At 37.5% G+C, this 9,289-nt stretch overlaps 1 pseudogene; it reads right to left on the bottom strand.

The window, feature by feature from the left end:
• Positions 1-418: 418 nt before the first annotated feature.
• LOC116142656 lies at positions 419-9,284 on the bottom strand (annotated as a pseudogene).
• Positions 9,285-9,289: the final 5 nt, after the last annotated feature.

The following is a 9,289-nucleotide window of genomic DNA, read 5'->3' as shown; positions in this document are numbered from 1 at the left end:
AGTGGGTTCCTATCACTTTCCATCCCCTATTTCCATTCTACCAAAGCTCATCTCCGAAACTGTTTAATGGAACACAACCTCTCCATCCTCTATTTCCATTCGATCAGCTCTTCTCCAAAAATCAGGTACCAAAAAGGGAACCAAAAAAAAAAAAACCACAAATTGAACGGCTAAGAGAAACCAAATTCAAAGGCACTTCAAATAAACCAAACGACTAACTAATTGAAACCTAAAAGAAATCTTGCAAATTCAGAAAGCAAGCCATTGAAAATTTCTCTCTTATAGATGCATTATCCATACATTCTGGTCTGATCACTTATAATAACTAGCTAAGACAACTACAATACCTAACAAAATGAAAAGAAAAAAAATTAAGAAATCATATAAAATCAGTAGTTTGTAAAATTCACCTTCCTGTTTAAGATCTTTCCAGTCTTTTACTTTTCTCATCAGAAGGTTCCGCCACATCATCACCACCGCGAAGCAACTTCATTGTCGACAAAAATCTATCCTCTTCCTTACCATTCAGAAACAACTGCTTTCTATAAACCTGAAGCAGCCGCCCAAACAAATCCTTCTTAATAGACTCAAAGGCCATATCCAACCTCTCCAATTGCTCCAACGAATTCTGGTTATACATAAACAACCCATAATACAAATCAAAGCTATCTCCTTTCGTATTCTTCACCAAAATCAACAATGTCTCATACCCTTTTGTGTTAATTGGCGAAGACTCAACTCCAAACCTCTCCAACACTCTCCCCATTGTATGTGTCACAAACTGTGACCCTGCAGCGTACTTATCATGTTCAATACAACTCATCTCCACCATTCTACAACCTTCTTTAGCAAAAATGTCAAGAAACCTCTCGACTCAACTCAATCTTTCCTTGTCATCTCCAATTCTAACTTTGTCATACACAAAAGGAAGACCAACCCACGAATCTTTTCCACTCTCTGGACCAAACATCGGATGTGTACACAAGATGTCAAACTCTTCTGGCAAATACTTCAAGAAAAGTTTCATAGGGAACTCTTTGACTGAAAGAACATCGACAAAAAGTGTACTTCTTTTCAACTGCTAAAATGGGATAGATTTAAGCATACTTTCAGTGGAAAGAATGGAGGTAGAAATGAGAACTACATCAGGGTGAAGTTCACAAAGTTCATCAATGTCGGAATAGAATTGAGCATTGAATTGGGGAGCAACACGAGAGTAGTTGGAGCGAGAGTGAACAAACAAATCTATTCCAGCGTTGTGTGACATGAATGTGGCCGTTAACAGCCAGATCTATTCTGGCCAAATCCATGGCCACAAATCTGATCGTTTCCAACCAGAATAGATCTAGTCACTTCCAACCAGATCGATGGTCAAATCAGCGTACGACCGATTAGATCCAGTTGATCGTGAGTCTTTCTGGCAACGTTAGCCGACAACGAATGTAATGGTGGCCAACGGCCGACAGTGCTGGTTGGCAGGTATATAAGGACACTACTATCTAAAAACTTAATTAATTAGAGGTAACATTAATGTAATGACAGGTTCATGTAATTAATTTCAAAAGGGCATTATTGTCTAATATTTTAATAGTTAAGGGTAAAATTGTAACAAAAATAAGATTACCAAGTAATCTTAAAAATTAAAATACCTAGAAAATTGTGGTATTTAGATTACCTCATATATAACCAATAATAATTATTATTGGTTTTAAAAGATTACTGAAATCTTATATTATTTAACAACTAAACGTAATAATCTAAGTAATATAAGATGACATTATCTCAATAATGGAATATAAGCCCCAACCAATCGCCTCCAAAAAAAAAAAAAAAAAAAAAAAATTGTTATTTTATGCCTTTATGGTACTCGAAGTGAATTAATGTCATTAACCCTAGACATAAATAAAAGCTAAGAAAGGTGGTAATGGTTAGCGTGGTCAGATCTGTAAGTGAACCTTTCTTGATTTGTCTTTGGTATAAAAGTGGATGATAATGCCCTTGTCAATATCACTGATCTTCTATCGATCAATTAATCTACTCCAAGGTGGTAGCAAACAAGATATATATCATCCCAAATTCCCAATTAGAGGTGCGCACCTGGGACTGGTCCAAAAACCCAACCTAAAAATCCAATTTTGGGACCAGGCCTAAGGAGGAGGGCCCGGTCCCTCCACTCGGCCCTCCCGGATTCCAAATTTTTTTTACATATTTTCATTTTAGTCCCTTATATAATTACATAAAACTCTCTATAAATTTTGAAATAAACATAAATTATAGGAGTTAAAAGGAAATATTACAAAATTTATTTTAAAAAAAAAATCTCCAAGCCCTAAAAAATTTATAAATTTTACCTCTGAAAAATACTAAAAACCCCCTACAAAATTTCGTTTCACCCTTAAAATATAAAAAAAAAATTAGAGGGGGGAAAATAAAATTTTTTACCCACAAGGTCCTAAAATTTCTATGGGTTTGAGACCCATGAGCGACTAGTCCCATTTGGGACCAATCCCAAACGGGCATCCCAATTATTGATAATATTATAATAAAGACTTTTGTGGTCCATATTATATAACAATTTATAATAAATTGACTATGACTGCTATCTTGAAATGCACAATAATATATTTAAAATTATGTGTTTTGTTTTTTTCGAATATTCTATAAAAAATAATAATAAAAGTGATTTAACGAAATAATTATAAGCCAATGAGCTACGCAAGTTTCTGCTTAATGAGCAATTAAGATTACATCAAACCAAAAATTTCCTAAATTAGAAGTCAATTCTTAATATTTTTTATTTGGAAATGTCTCCATCTCTAACCCATTCACACCAAAAATGCTTCTTTTTGTTCTCATTTCGATATATTATCTAAATAATCTTATCTTATTTCTAAGTTTCTCGACGTAACTCTAATTTAAACCTAACTCCTCAAATTTAAACCTGTCAAACCTAAATATTGTATAAACTAATGTGGCATGTCATGTCAATGCCACATGACATAGGACTCACATTACTTAATATTATGCCAGTGCTATATTGATTCACATGCATTGGGACCAGGTCCATTTTGGTTGGAACCGATCTTATGGGTTTAGAAAATTTTGAATTTTTGTTTCATTTTTTTAATCCCTATATTAATTGTCTATTTCAAATAAAATAGAAAGGTTTTAGATATTTACCAGGGGTTTAAATAAAATTGGGCAAAGGGGACCGATCCAGGCAAGTCTTGGAGGAGGGACCAAACCTGGGTCCAAGCTCTCCTCCATGGGTTTGATCTTGTTTTGGGACCAGACTTTATAGGACCATTCTTGATGAGAATTGGTTTTTTGGGTCCGAACCCATGTTCTCACCTCTATATGTCAGTTTGTAAGAGATTTTGTACGTGTAATCTTGTTCAATCTTGTAAACCTAAACTCATGTTCCTATACTATTGTTTTTTTGTTTTGTTTTTTTAAATAATCTTATAATTCTTCAAAGTAACCTTCCAACAGAAATCCTGATTCCGTAGCTAGATTCTAGAGGTCATCATTCTGGTGTAGAATTAATTAATTTACTCAGCCTGGCTAAGTTTAGCTGCAATTGGACTTCTGTTTAGGCTTTGGGCTGCATACATTGATGGGTACAAAACTCAGACACAATCCAACAGTGTAACGACAACATCAACCACCAAAAGCCATTACTGAATAATGTGAGTGCTGAAATGTCAGCTTCGGAAAGGTGACATGAATAGACCACACAAGTATCTATAATTGCAATAATGCAGCCATCTTTTTCCTTGTACCAGTCATCTGATAGTGTTATCAAATTTCATCACCAAGTTCTCAGAACTCAAAACTCTTGTGATTCTGCTAACATCATGGCTGAAGCTTCAATTCTCCCCGCTGAGGTTTTGCTATCTAAGCGTCCACACTCTCCCCATTGTATGTGTCACAAACTGTGACCCTGCAGCGTACTTATCATGTTCAATACAACTCATCTCCACCATTCTACAACCTTCTTTAGCAAAAATGCAGAAACCTCTCACTCAACTCAATCTTCCTTGTCATCTCCATTCTAACTTTGTCATACACAAAAGGAAGACCAACCCACGAATCTTTTCCACTCTCTGGACCAAACATCGGATGTGTACACAAGTGTCAAACTCTTCTGGCAAATACTTCAAGAAAAGTTTCATAGGGAACTCTTTGACTGAAGAACATCGACAAAAAGTGTACTTCTTTTCAACTGCTAAAATGGGATAGATTAAGCATACTTTCAGTGGAAAGAATGGAGGTAGAAATGAGAACTACATCAGGTGAAGTTCACAAATTTCATCAATGTCGAATAGAATTGAGCTTTGAATTGGGGAGCAACACAGAGTAGTTGGAGCGAGAGTGAACAAACAAATCTATTCCAGCGTTGTGTGACATGAATGTGGCCGTTAACAGCCAGATCTATTCTGGCCAAATCCATGGCCACAAATCTGATCGTTTCCAACCAGAATAGATCTAGTCACTTCCAACCAGATCGATGGTCAAATCAGCGTACGACCGATTAGATCCAGTTTATCTGATTCTTTCAAGATGAAGTTTATCATTCTATGACAATACTTAACATACTTGCTTGAAAGTTCAGCTACAGGCCATTACGAGAAACATTCTCAAAAGACTTCCAGGATAGCTAAAGTGAGGGAAACTGATTTGAAGGTAAAATTGTGGCAAGCAAAGCAATGAATTCTTGCCAATCTGAAAAGAAAGCATCAAATGGCTTCTGATATTAGTATGTGTAGAATAGGCAAACCAACAAGAAGATGATTCTAGTTCTTTTCCCTTTAAATTAAATTCTATCAGCCAAGAAGACATTGACAATGAACAACTTTGACATATGTGAGAGAGTAAAGAGATTAGGAATTCTACAATTCAAACACCTAGTTCTGTTCTTCATTTCTTACCATTAAGAGAGAGACTAATAATATTGGACTGCCAGCAATCAGGTCTCATTATATACAAAGTGGCATATTGATCAACTAAGTTGATGCAAGAAGAGAACAAAACTCCCACAGAATGTTTATTTTAGCCTCTCTGTTTGGATCCCACATTGAAACGAAAAAGGGTGGGCATGTGGGTTATAAGAGCTTGGGCACCCTCCCTTGGCAAGTCGGTTTTCCAATAAGAGTTCTATCCAAGCCCATGAAAGACACATGACCCAACCCAAATTGTTGAGTTATTAGAGTGGGTTCCTATCAATTAATATCAGAGCATGATCCTGCGCATGCATGGCAGGCCGACCTTAGGCCCGAACTACTACCCCAAGGAAAGGGGATCCGCAAAGTCACCTAAGGGGTAAAGAGGCTGGCGTGGAGCCCACGCAGCAGGGCTCAGTGGGCCCCTGGGGGGTTAAGAAGGAGAGTTGCTGACAGGCTTCTAGGCAAAGTAAGACCTAAAGGGAGGGCAGTAAATGCCGATAAGGGCAGGCACTCTTAGGAAAGAAGACCAACGAGGGCGTTGGGTCTCGAAGCGTAAGGGAATGTTAGGATCCCACATTGAAAGGGAAAAGGGTGGGCATGTGGGTTATAAAGGCTTTGGCACCCTTCCTTGGCAAGTCGATTTTCCAATGAGAGTTTTATCTGAGCCCATAACAGACACATGACTCAGCCCAGATTGTTGAGTTATTAGAGTGGGTTCCTATCACTTTCCATCCCCTATTTCCATTCTACCAAAGCTCATCTCCGAAACTGTTTAATGGAACACAACCTCTCCATCCTCTATTTCCATTCGATCAGCTCTTCTCCAAAAATCAGGTACCAAAAAGGGAACCAAAAAAAAAAAAACCACAAATTGAACGGCTAAGAGAAACCAAATTCAAAGGCACTTCAAATAAACCAAACGACTAACTAATTGAAACCTAAAAGAAATCTTGCAAATTCAGAAAGCAAGCCATTGAAAATTTCTCTCTTATAGATGCATTATCCATACATTCTGGTCTGATCACTTATAATAACTAGCTAAGACAACTACAATACCTAACAAAATGAAAAGAAAAAAAATTAAGAAATCATATAAAATCAGTAGTTTGTAAAATTCACCTTCCTGTTTAAGATCTTTCCAGTCTTTTACTTTTCTCATCAGAAGGTTCCGCCACATCATCACCACCGCGAAGCAACTTCATTGTCGACAAAAATCTATCCTCTTCCTTACCATTCAGAAACAACTGCTTTCTATAAACCTGAAGCAGCCGCCCAAACAAATCCTTCTTAATAGACTCAAAGGCCATATCCAACCTCTCCAATTGCTCCAACGAATTCTGGTTATACATAAACAACCCATAATACAAATCAAAGCTATCTCCTTTCGTATTCTTCACCAAATTCAACAATGTCTCATACCCTTTTGTGTTAATTGGCGAAGACTCAACTCCAAACCTCTCCAACACTCTACCCATTGTAGTGTCACAAACTGTGACCCTGCAGCGTACTTATCATGTTCAATACAACTCATCTCCACCATTCTGCAACCTTGCTTAGGCAAAAAGTCAAGAACCTTCGACTGACTCATCTTTCCTCGTATCTCCAATCTAACTTGTCATACACAAAAGGAAGACCAACCCACCGAATCTTTTACACATCTCTGGACCAAACATCGGATGTGTACCACAAGATATCAAACTGTTCTGGCAAATACTTCAAGAAAAGAATTCATAGGGAACTCTTTGGACTGAAAGAAACATCGACAAAAGTGTATTCTTTTCAACCGCTGAAATGGGAAGATGTAAGGCAGTACTTCAGTGGAAAAGCAATGGAGTAGAATGAGAAAAAATCAGGGGACAGTTCCAAGGTCATCAATGTCGGAAGTGACTGAGCGGTGAATTGGGAGCAAACAGGGAGTAGTCTGGAGACGAGAGTGAGCAAAACAGAGTGTGTGATTTTGGCGGGAAAAGGCTTTGGCAAGGAACTGGCCGAAGTTGCCAAATCGATAATGGCAATCTTGAGAGATTGGATTTAAGGTGCTGGTAGCGGAGATGGGATTCGTAGTCGAAAGGTGCGCGGCGTCAAGGGCGCGAATGGAAGGGAGGCGGAGGAGCCGGGGCGGGGGGTTAGGGATTGTGGAGGAGGGAATAGGAGGAAAGAGCGGCGAATAGAGAGAGAAAGGAGGGAAGAAAGGGCGGTGGTGGTGGGGTTGAGAGGGAGAGGATATGGGGCGGAGACAAACATTTTTTGCTTTGTTTGTGGGGACTGAAAGAGAGAGTTATCTGAGTGTTGCAGGAAGAGACAACACAAGAGTGAAGAAGACTACACAAGAGGAGTGTGGGGTGACGAATTTCGTTACCCTTTAACGAACTGAAACGTGAAAAATAAAAACTGTACACCACATCAATAATTTATTAAAACGGTATAGTTCGTTGTGCATCAAAATATCAATACGACCATCTATCAATATTAGCGTATACGACTGTTCCTACCCAAGGTTTGCCTTCATGATTTTCCCACCAGAATAAGTTTATATGTTGGTACTATCTAGAATACTCTGTTTTATTCCGCGGCCAACTGAGAGAAAGCTCAATCTAAACTATTAGAGTTTTGAAAGGAGATACTAGTGAGTCTTTTGATGGTGATTAGGATTGTTAACAAGTCGAATCGAATCGAGTTTGGCTTAACAAGTTTAACTCGTGAAAAGAAAAAAAAATTCAAGCCGAGTCTGAGTTTTGTATTTCCTGACTCGGCTAACTCGACCTATAAAAAGAAAAAAAGATTTCGAGCTTGGCCTGCAAGTCAAGTTAACGCCAACCAATAAAAGCATGCAATTTTTTTTAAATTTGGTGCAGATTTTTTCTCTCTCTCTCATTTCTTACTGTTTATTTTCTCTCTCAATTTATACTCTTTCTCCATCACTTCTTTCCTTATTGATTTGTTTCTTCTTTTCTCTCTCTCCTACTATAATGTTTTTCCCTCCTAATTTATTATAAAAATGCTACAATCATCAAAGGTACACGAATAACGTGATAAAATTTGATGTCGACTAATATTAAGTTAAAATAATCAACGATCAAGATTTTATCAAGTTATTCAATACAAATTCGGTGCACTTGGTAACTGTAATTTTTCATTTATATTGATTTGTTTCTTCTTCTCTCTCTCTCCATACTGAAATGGCTCACGGTTTCTCTTTCTTTCTTTTTCCCTTTTCTTTCTTCCCTGGCTCTCTCCGTCTCCACCAACACTGAAGTTATTCTCTTCCTCTTCTCTTTTGTTACTTATACTTTGGCTTTTCTCTTCTTTCTCTCCCTCTAATGACACCTATTTTTTCCTATTTTCTCTTCTTTCCTTCTTTCCTTTTTTCCTATTTTCTCTTTCGGTCTCATTCTTTATCATTGTTTCCCTGCACTCTCACCAACTGTGATTTTATTTCCTTCTTCCTCATTGTTTCCCTGCACTCTCCACAAATCTGACGCCAACAAACTTCCTAAAATGATTGGTTTCAGGGAAAGATTGTAGTCGTGTATAGGAATTTAACGTCAGGGTATTCTTTGTCATTTTACAAACTTTTTGTTTTAAAAATTTCAGTTATCCCCTATACTTAATAAAACCCTAATAATTCTGTGAAACTTAGGAGGAGTGATTACACGTTACACAATTCACTCGATTACCGACAGTGATGGGGAAAAAGGTTTTAGTGAGTGATGATTGAAGAAGAGAATAATGATGACATAAGGATCGTAAAATGTTAGAATCTACCGATGATTAGTTAGAAATTTGAAAATAAACTTTGAGTGAGGAAAATGGTTTTTGAAACTTTTTAGGTAAAATAGTGTCATCAAGGCAAAAATTCGAGAAAACGGGAGGGAGAAAAAGTCATTACTTGAATAGGTCAGTGATTAACTTCAAGAGTCTTACGTCTCGTCTCTTGAGGCATAAAATGAGGACTCGTGTTGGGTAGAAAGTAGAAACTATGGCTCACGATAGCAACAGAATTAGCAAATTCACCTACCTTATCGATTAGAAAATAGAAACTAGTTGCTCACGAGCTTCATATTTTGGGCACCGCTAGTCAGAATTTTGATGCACACTCACATCGGGAAAAGACAAAAATAATACCCAACACAGCTAACAGTACAAGTGCTCTTTCTCGCTTAAATGGAGTCCAAATGCTTTTCTTGCTTAAATGGTGAAAGGTGAACCTTACAGTAGGTTAAAGGTGGAAGTTGTTCTAAAAGATCACATAGGATAAAAATTAAAAAAAGACCAAAGACATACCACCACGGCACGGCAATCCCCTGAAATGTAGAGACTCAAAACATTTGTTGCCATCATTC

This window comes from Pistacia vera, unplaced genomic scaffold (assembly GCF_008641045.1).
Source record: "Pistacia vera cultivar Batoury unplaced genomic scaffold, PisVer_v2 Contig413, whole genome shotgun sequence".
Taxonomy (NCBI): domain Eukaryota; kingdom Viridiplantae; phylum Streptophyta; class Magnoliopsida; order Sapindales; family Anacardiaceae; genus Pistacia; species Pistacia vera.
The sequence above is the reverse complement of the archived record's forward strand: the minus strand, read 5'-3'. Positions and strand labels throughout refer to the sequence as shown.